Here is a 9,242-nt window from a genome sequence, read left to right as displayed (position 1 = left end):
GGTTTTTTAAAATTTTCCTTTTAAAATTTGAGGAAAAGAGTGATCCGTGTGAGACCGGAAATTGCAGACAAGTGGAAAGCCCTTTATCATGACAATGCTCCATGTCACACGGCCAAATTTCCCCTCTGTGAATTTTTTAACTCAAAAAAAGCTTACTGTTGTTCCTCAACCCCCCCCAAATTTACCTGATTTTGGGCCCTTGTGACTTTTTCCTCTTCACGAAATTGAAACATTTCCCAAAAAGGGCGGGCATTTTTTGGGAAATCTGGAGAACCCTTCAAAAGACTGTGACCGAAACCCGTTTTTAAAAACCATACCAATTGAAGACCCTTTCCCGCGCTGCTTTCCAAGAGTGGGAACGACGACTTTCCCCCGATGTAAAAGCGCCCAAGGAAACTACTTTTAAGGGGATAACATTGTTTTTTGAAAATAATAAAAAAATTTGGTTAGTATGAAAAACAGTCTCATTATTTTTTTTAACACACCTCGTTAACTAAAGCGTAAGAGTATGGTAAAATTTAATTTTTTTTGGAAATAATTTTTTTTAAAAATTTGTTTCAAAAAGTTACCCTTAGTAAAAGAGTAGATTTTGTGAAAATGATCATTCATATAGATAAAGGGGTTTTTCAAGGAATTTGGATTTTCTCCCTTTTTATGCTTTTTTCCCACACTATAAATTTTGGGACAATGAACAAGTAAGGAAGCGATCTGTAGGATCCAATAGGAAAATGTTAAATATTAAATCTACCTGCATTTTAAAATTTAACACTCTGCCCTTATGGGGACCTTCCCTTGCCACTGAGGGGAATTTTTATCAATTCAAATCTTAAGAGCTGGTTTCAATGATGTGACCTTAAGTTTTTCCCCATAACAACAATATTAAACCTCAAACAGATTTACACTCGAATTTTTAGCCATAGAATGATGATTAATGTCTCTTTTTAGATATAATTAAAATACATCCATATCTTATTCTTTTTTTTTATAAGTTGCATACTATTTGAGTATTCAAACAAGAAACTAAACACATTTTAAGATTTTTTAAACCAATAAAAGTACTAAAAATTCAAAAAGAAATCTAAGTTTTTAAATGAGACATCTTTAATTCTACAAAAATAATTAGGGCCTTAGAAGTGTTTTAGTTTTAAATATTGTTCTTATGGGGGTAAAATCATGATAGCCGACAGTTACAGCTGCTTTTAAAAATAAAATACACTAGAAAATTAAACTCACTTTCAGCTTCTGTTGTGTCAAACTTAATGGCTTTGGAACATCATAGTTGCCATGGGGGTTAAGTGAAGGGAGGTAATCTGTGTTGGCAGCAGCACGAAGGCGGAGGAGACGGTGTTAGGAATGCTGAGGGGCTGGAGGTTGAGTCCACCACAGGCGCTGACTGGAGTCGCATAAAACTGAGGGGGGCAGGTTTAGGCGGACGGGGGGAGGCATGTGGCTGCAGTCTGTAGGCGTGGAGGCGCATGCACTTTTTGCTTGATGAGCACACAGAGTTGCTGTAACAGTGTAACGGTTTATGATAAAAGGAGAAAATATTTTCCCTGGTGGAGATATGAGGAAGTGGAAAAGTCAGTAAAACAATAAATCATGAGTAGTCATTAGGATTTGGCACTTAAAAGCATTATATTAAAACTAAAAAAATAGCAACTGTTAGATTTCAAAAAACTAAATTAGTATTTAAAATGATATAAAACTTATTTTGCTTTAAAATAAAGTTCTTTTGTGGATAGAGTGAAAACATATTGTAGTCAACAACATAAAACTAAATACAACACAATTTTATGCTAACTTACTTTTTAATAAAATACACATAACTCATTGTTAGTTTTACTACGCTGTATATTCCAATTTATGTTTATAGTACAGTAAAATCCCAATTATCTTGTCGACTTGATCGGGGCCAAAATGCTGTGGATAACTGAACTTCAGGAATGATATGAAAATTACTAATAAGAGACGCAAAGCATTTTTAAAAGCCACAGAACTTCTTTAATGTGTTTTTAATTTTTATAAAATCTTTACTGCAATTCCATGAATAATCTGCAAAGCGGATAAAACTGCCCACAGATAAACGAGAGTTTACTGTTTTAGACTGATATCTTAACAGATGATGGTCCAGACAAACATCATAAAGCATAGAGTAAAGAGAGAGTCAAACCACTAACCAGTGTTCGATGGTGGAAAGTCTGTGGTGAAGATCGCAGCAACTGCCCTGTGAGCTATGAGACGAGAGGGACACACTGCTACATGTCACACTGGGACTCATCCTTCTGGGATCCACAGCTTTCTGATAATGAAACATACAAAAGGTCACTTTTTATTTTTCGGTCCATAAGTGGATACAATAAAATTGGAATGTAACATTTAAACAACATAATATTTTTCTCCCAAACAAAAAATTATTAATGTCTTTAAAATGAGGTAAGCAAGCCCTTTACTCATTTACTTCAAATTTATTCTCAAACCTTAATTTTTTTTATGAAAGTACACTTTTCATAATCATGTATATACATATTTCTTGATCAAGGCAACATTGCAAATGCTACTAGGGCACCAGAAATAATTTAGACCGGAAGAAGACTAACAAGGATCGAAAGTAGGTAAAAATTTTTTTCTGAAGTAGGCTTTCCGGACTGAGTATTTTATATATATATTTTAAATGATGGCAACAAAACTAACTCTGCATGACATGTAAAAACTTATTCAAAACCAAAACTACTTCTTCACATGTTAAATCTGAAATAAGAGCCATTGGCAGTTTTTTTTTAGTTTTTGAAACTCTTAACAATAAAAACTGAAATAATAAAATACAATAAACAACGTCTACTCCTAAATAAAAATGATTATAGGTTTCCCCTAATATTACACCATTTGTTCTTTCAATACGATTACTACGACAGACTTAGTATTACTTTACGCTGTCCTAAAATATTGCAAGTGTTATTGACCTTGTTGGTGCTATTCATTTATATATTAAGAAATGTTGCAGAAAAATGTGTGTATTTTATTGGTACTCAAAAAAAAAACTATTTCACCTCGGCCATCAGGACCCCAAACATTGCTCTTTAATCTTAAAATCTGATTATTCTAAAGGGATCAGGAGACTGGAATATCTTTCAGAGACTATAATTAGTTTTAGAAGTGTTTATTATGTCATTTAAAAAAGTCATGCTTACGGACCATCTGTTATTCAAAAGGAAAATCACTTGCAAAGCCACGGGTACCTGCAAGTATTTAATATACTGCAAAAATATCTCTCCCAACATAAATCATTAAAAATTTTCTATGAACACTGTTACTTAATTAAAAAGCACTGTAATATTGTCCATAACATAAAAGATAGTAGTAAATCAATTGAATTATTAGTCAGGGTAAAAACTAGCATTTGCTTACTTCATGACTTCGGTGTACATGCTAAAAAGTTTAGAAAAAACATTGACCAAGATCCAACTAACAAAAGGACTTGTTTCTTTGAAGGACTAGTTGTAATATGACCAGTTGTATGTGATATGGCTGTGAAGTTAATTTAAAAGTACATTGGGTTTAATATTGCTACATGAAGTTTCTAATAAATACTTTTAAAACCAAAAATAAGAAATATGTTTTACTACATGTATTTACAGGTGCTACTTTCTGGTAAGATAGAAAGACTTACTTGGACGGTCCATAGTCCAGCTGACTGGGAATCTGTTGCCTGTTGTGTTGGTAAGTGTGGAGGAGCGAGACATGCTGCCTAACTTGCTCATGCAGCTAGTACATCGGCCCATCACCACGTCAGAGCTCCACAACGACTTCTGACCAAAATCAAACAGTCATATTCCAGAAGGCTACATTATTTTTTACATAGGCCTACATATTGTAAAACAACTAATTTTATAATACAATGATCACACATACTAATAAATTTGTATGATTATTTATCAAAAAAGTATTTCAATTGAATGTAGACAAAACCCAAAGTTGTGTGCACCTCAAAACAAAGAAATATAAAAGTAAATTTGATGTAAAAGATTCAAATAAACAATATAGAGATTGACAAGCGAACAGTGTTCAGTTCTTAGGATTAATCCTAAATTCATACTTGGACTGGAATAATAACTGAAAATTCACTTTTTCAAAAATATAAAGTCTGGTCTTAATGCTATACAGAGAATGTCAACTTTGTGCAATAAGGATATCTTGTAACATTTACTTTTCATAAATTCATTCTCATATACCTTATAGCATTGGTATCTATATGGAGCTACAAGCAAGGATAATATTGATGTAATTTAGAAAGTACAGAAAAGAGAAATCAGAATAATTATGAACTTAAACTTATCTATCTTAACATGCAAGTCATACTTAGATACATTAAATATGATAAAATATAACAACTGTGTATGTCCTTTACATATAGGGAAATTTTTTTTTTTGTAAATAATAAATTGTCTACTAATAACCAAGGGGATATACATAAATACTCTACAAGGAAAAAATTGATTCAGTAGTTTGGAAAAAAGTAAATGGACTACATAAAAGAGATTACATAGAAACAGGTTGACTTGTAATAAACTCCTCCTTTTTGAAATCAATATAAAGAGATATATTATTACAGATCACCACAGCCTAATTTATTTAAAGAAGACAATGTTTTGCAAATAAACAACTTTCAGCATACATTATATAAAGATAGAAACAATATTAATATATATATATATATATATTATATATATATATATATATATATATATATATATATATATATACAGGGTGTATATTATGTCTGGAAACACCCAAATATATCCTTTAATAATTTAAATATAAAAATTTTAAACCTCTTACAATCGTGATAGAGATTTGGGCATCTACTTTTTTGGGAAAAATGTTTTGTTATGTCACACCAACGGGGGACGTCCTGCCGAGGGTATCGTGAATATTCTTAATGGAAGCCTATACCTTGTGATACATAAAATTTTTAAAAGGGAATAGCTTACTGAATTGAATGCCACAAACCGAACTCTCAAAGGAATTTTTCTATCAGGAAATAGAGCATTTTTAGTATTGAAAATTTACTGACGTTCAACAATGTAATTTTAAACATGGTTCTTGCCACAAAAATGTGTTTATCACTAATTTTTTTGCATTTTTTTAAATGTTCAATTAAAATAAAATAAACTATTTATTGAAGCTGGTTTCATTAGTACAATTTTTACCAGTGTTTTCTTACAATGAATAAAACTTATGAGTCACTTTCTCTGATTACTTTATGAATCGGTACTTGGTTGTTTTCCAGTCAGCAGGAAGGTTTAAAGAGACAAAGGTTCACTTGCCTATGAGAAACATTATTGTGTTATTAATCATCTGGTCTACCAGGTTTCAGTGTGTTGAGCATGGTGCTTTCACTAGACAGGTCTAAGCTTGGGATTTACAACATGGACAAAAGGTTCATGTTCATTCCTGTCGAGTTAATCAGTGTCTCTGAAGCATTGCTGTCAACAAGTTATCTAATTACAGGTGTTCAGTTTTTATTTGGCATTTTAATGGAATTGTCTGAAAGAGAACGAATTACTCTGTTGATTGATGCGAGGATTTGGCGATCGTCAAAGTTCTGATCGGGAAGTGTTTGAATTGTTTAATGACACTTTCCCAGAAAGGAATCCCAATAAGTGGTTTAACAATATCAAAAACTAATTGAGCGTTTTGAAATGACAGGGAGAGTACGAAATCGAGCCAAAGTCGGGTAGGATACAATCTGCAAACAGATGAAGAAACATGCACTAGATGTTTTTGCAAACATTTATTGAAGACCCACATTACATCGCTCAGAAAAGCTGCTGCACAGCAACATTGATATGCACCCTATGTCTGTGAGTAAGATTTTGAAAATTAATAAATACAAACCATTTAAACGTTCATTTAGTCCAACAGTTAAGTGAGGGATGATTTACGACAGAAGCGTTGAGTTGTGTGAACTTGTGATGCGCAAATGTGATGACAATAGAGGATTTTCTGCACAACATATCTAAAAAAAAATTTCTAATGAAGGCAACTTTTTTTCCTAAATGGCAATGTTAACAGGCACAATTGCCGTTACTGGGCTAGTGAAAACCCACATTGGATTTACTGAGTCCCTATTCACAGCAACCACAAACACTGGAACGTATGGTGTGGAATTGTTAGGTAACAAAATTGTTGGACCCTTTTTCATCAATGGAAATTTAAATGCCGAACTTTACTACAATATGCTCCAAAATGAAATAATCCCAGCTATTCAAATTGCATCAGGAAATACTTTGATAATGTTTTGGTTTCAGCAGGATGGTGCTCCCCCCCATTATGGGAGACAGGTAAGAGTGTATTTGGTTTTAAGGTTTCCTCATAAATGGATTGGCCGAAAGGAGAAATCGAATGGCCCCAAAGATCTCCGGATTTGTCACCAACGATTATTTCCATGGGGTCATTTAAAACCCAATGTTTATAGAAGAAAGCCTCAAATTTGGAAGACCTAAAAAACGGTTAAAGGAATTTGCTTTGATAACTGAAGAAATGTTGGCAACTCTGTCGAATCTTTTACCAAGATTGGCTCATTGTAAAACCCGTAGAAGGAACACAGTTCGAACAATTGCTTTGACACCAAATGCAGGAAAAACGTTTGTTGTAAGACATTTCAACAGCATACATTATTTTTTATTTTAATAAGAAATAATAACTAAGTTTTCCCATAAGTACTGTAATAAAAACTGGCAAATTTTGCAAAATGAACCGCTTAAAATGAAATTTTTTTTTTTTTAATTAACATTTAAAAAAAATGCAAAAAAAATTAGGTAACACATTTTGTGGAAAGAACCATTTTAAAATTACATTGTTGAACTCAAAATTTTCAATACAAAAATGCTTATTTTTGATAGAAAAATTTCCCCTTGAGATGCGGTTTGTGGCATTCAATTCAAAAGCATTATTTTTAAAATTATGAAACAAAAGGTATGGGCTTCCATTAAGAATATTCACGATACCTTGGGCAGGACGTCCCCCTTTGGGTGTGACATAACAAAACATTTTTCCCAAAAAGAATGCCCAATCTCTATCACGATTGTAAGAGGTTTCAAATTTATTTTTAAATTATTAAAGGATATATTTGGGTTTTTCCCAGACAAAATTTACCCCCTGTATATATATATATATATATATTAATATTAAAACACATTTTTAAGTTATATGTAACTAAGTTGATTTATACTCTAAAAAAGAGTTCCAAGAAATATATTGCAACGACTTTACAATACGTAAATTTAATTACTTTAAGTTACAATTGGCACATTCTTTTTCATATGTATCCATTTTTATGAAAAAGATGTTTGAAGGGAAATTTTCTAAATTTATTTCATAGAATTTGCCACTCTACCCTGATATTATGAATCTCCCACAATATAACTAAAATTTTACTTCTTTTTTAAAATTTTATTTAATACCCAATTCATTTACACACAAGGCCTATATACAATATGACTTACTCCAATGGCATTTAGAAATAGATATTTTTGAATAAGAAGCAAATAAAATTTTTTGGTAAAGATAGGGGCGCATAGTTAATTATTTTTACACTTAACCTGAAGTGTAAGATGAATAATGAAGGAAAATGAAACTTAAGATAGATGTTGCATTTGGAAAAAATTTCATAACAATGTTAAAAAAAAGGACTTGTTTCTTTTTGTCATTGACTATCCTGGTGTTTTGTTCCATGGTAAGTTTGGTTTACCTTAAAAAAGTGTTTGAAAATTTGTACGTGTTTTTAAAACCCGACCCTTTTTTTAAAATTTTAAAAGGGACAAATATATTTTTCTGCAAGCTTTAAAACTTTTATTAACAATAAATTTGTAAAATAAAAATAACACAGTAGTGATTAATTGGTTGGAACAGCAATACGGGTTGATGCACCCATGCTGAATATTATCAAATAATGTAATAGATTTACAAAGGGTTTAATTATAAAAATGAAACAAGCATATTAATTTTGGAGTTGAAAATGGTTTCGCACTATTGTTGGATTTTTATCATTTGAGGAGGACAGCCATATGTCTGCAGAAAAAAATAAAATGAAAAAATATTAATACTATACAGGTTCAAGTTTTTGATGAGACAAGAAATTTATAACAACAATTTCTATCTTTGCACATACCAGCAAAAATAGTAACTTACATTCCCAAATATGAGGTACTAAATAGGCTGCCATTTAATACATGATTTTATCAAAAAACAAGTTAACAAAAAACCCGATTAGAATAAGAAAAAAAAAAATTTAAAACTTTTTTTAAAAATGTGGGTTTATTAAAGCTTATAAGATTTTCTTTAGTTTCCCTCCCTCAAAAAATGATTTATAGTATTTATGAGAAACTATCATATGTGTTATATTATATTAACTTTTTCCCATTCTAAACTCATAAATATTAAATATCAAAATATGAAGTGGATTAAAAAAAGAACTGTATATGCCAGTCATTGTTTAAGCATTGGTTGAAATTTAAAATTTCTTTATGTACTAACTTTCGTTTATAATTAAACTGTTTTAAAAAGATGTGCAATTTGATTGTAAATTTCAATAATTCAAGATGTTCATGTGACCCCTCAGTGCACACGTCAATCATGGTGAAAAATGCCTATAAGAAAGTTTTGTTGTAGTGCTTAGTTTAAAACAGAATTACATTTTTAAATAGTGAAAGGGTTTTGGGAAACCAATATAATTTTCCCGAATATTAGTTACAGAAAAGAAAACCACCAGAGTTAATGGCACGGCATTTCATCTTTTTCAAACAATCCTTTTTAAAAAATGACTGTGAGTGTAACTGTTACCAGGTCAAATTTGTTGTTTCATTGGGGGAACAGGTCTGGGAAATCTGTGACAGGGGTTTTGGGGCCAGGACAGCGGTCTTCCCGGCTGTGGAACAGGAGCAGCTGGGTGTCTTCACCCTGGAAGACTGTAGCCCCGGGGAGAATCCCCAGTCATAGGTCGGCACTGCTCACATCTGAAATCGGGACCAGGGGCTGAACGGTGGGGCTTTCCCCGCCTTTTCCATCACTAAATGTGGATGTTGTTATCAGTAACAAAAGAGTGGAAGAATTTAAAAATTTTTTTGCTGATAAATATATCTATTTTTTAAAATTTTTCATTTTTTATCTACAACTTTTTAAATTATTTCATAAGTTATTTTTTTTTTTGGAATCACTAAAATTTTTAAACCTTTAAAGCAAGG

The 9,242-nt window shown here is 31.7% G+C and overlaps 1 long non-coding RNA gene across 2 annotated transcripts; it reads right to left on the bottom strand.

Moving 5' to 3' along the window:
- Nucleotides 1–2,183: 2,183 nt before the first annotated feature.
- Nucleotides 2,184–8,857, bottom strand: LOC124374972. Of its 2 annotated transcripts, none has more exons than XR_006923634.1 (3): nucleotides 8,842–8,857; nucleotides 3,668–3,806; nucleotides 2,184–2,299 (listed from the first exon to the last, which is right to left on the bottom strand). It is a non-coding gene; the product is annotated as an uncharacterized LOC124374972 (long non-coding RNA). The 2 variants fall into 2 exon arrangements; XR_006923633.1 differs by having other exon boundaries at nucleotides 3,668–3,803.
- Between the last annotated feature and the right edge of the window lie 385 nt (nucleotides 8,858–9,242).

Source organism: Homalodisca vitripennis, unplaced genomic scaffold (assembly GCF_021130785.1).
Source record: "Homalodisca vitripennis isolate AUS2020 unplaced genomic scaffold, UT_GWSS_2.1 ScUCBcl_11917;HRSCAF=21376, whole genome shotgun sequence".
NCBI classification, from domain to species: Eukaryota; Metazoa; Arthropoda; class Insecta; order Hemiptera; family Cicadellidae; genus Homalodisca; species Homalodisca vitripennis.
Note: the sequence above shows the minus strand (reverse complement) of the source record. Positions and strands in the feature narration are given on the sequence as shown.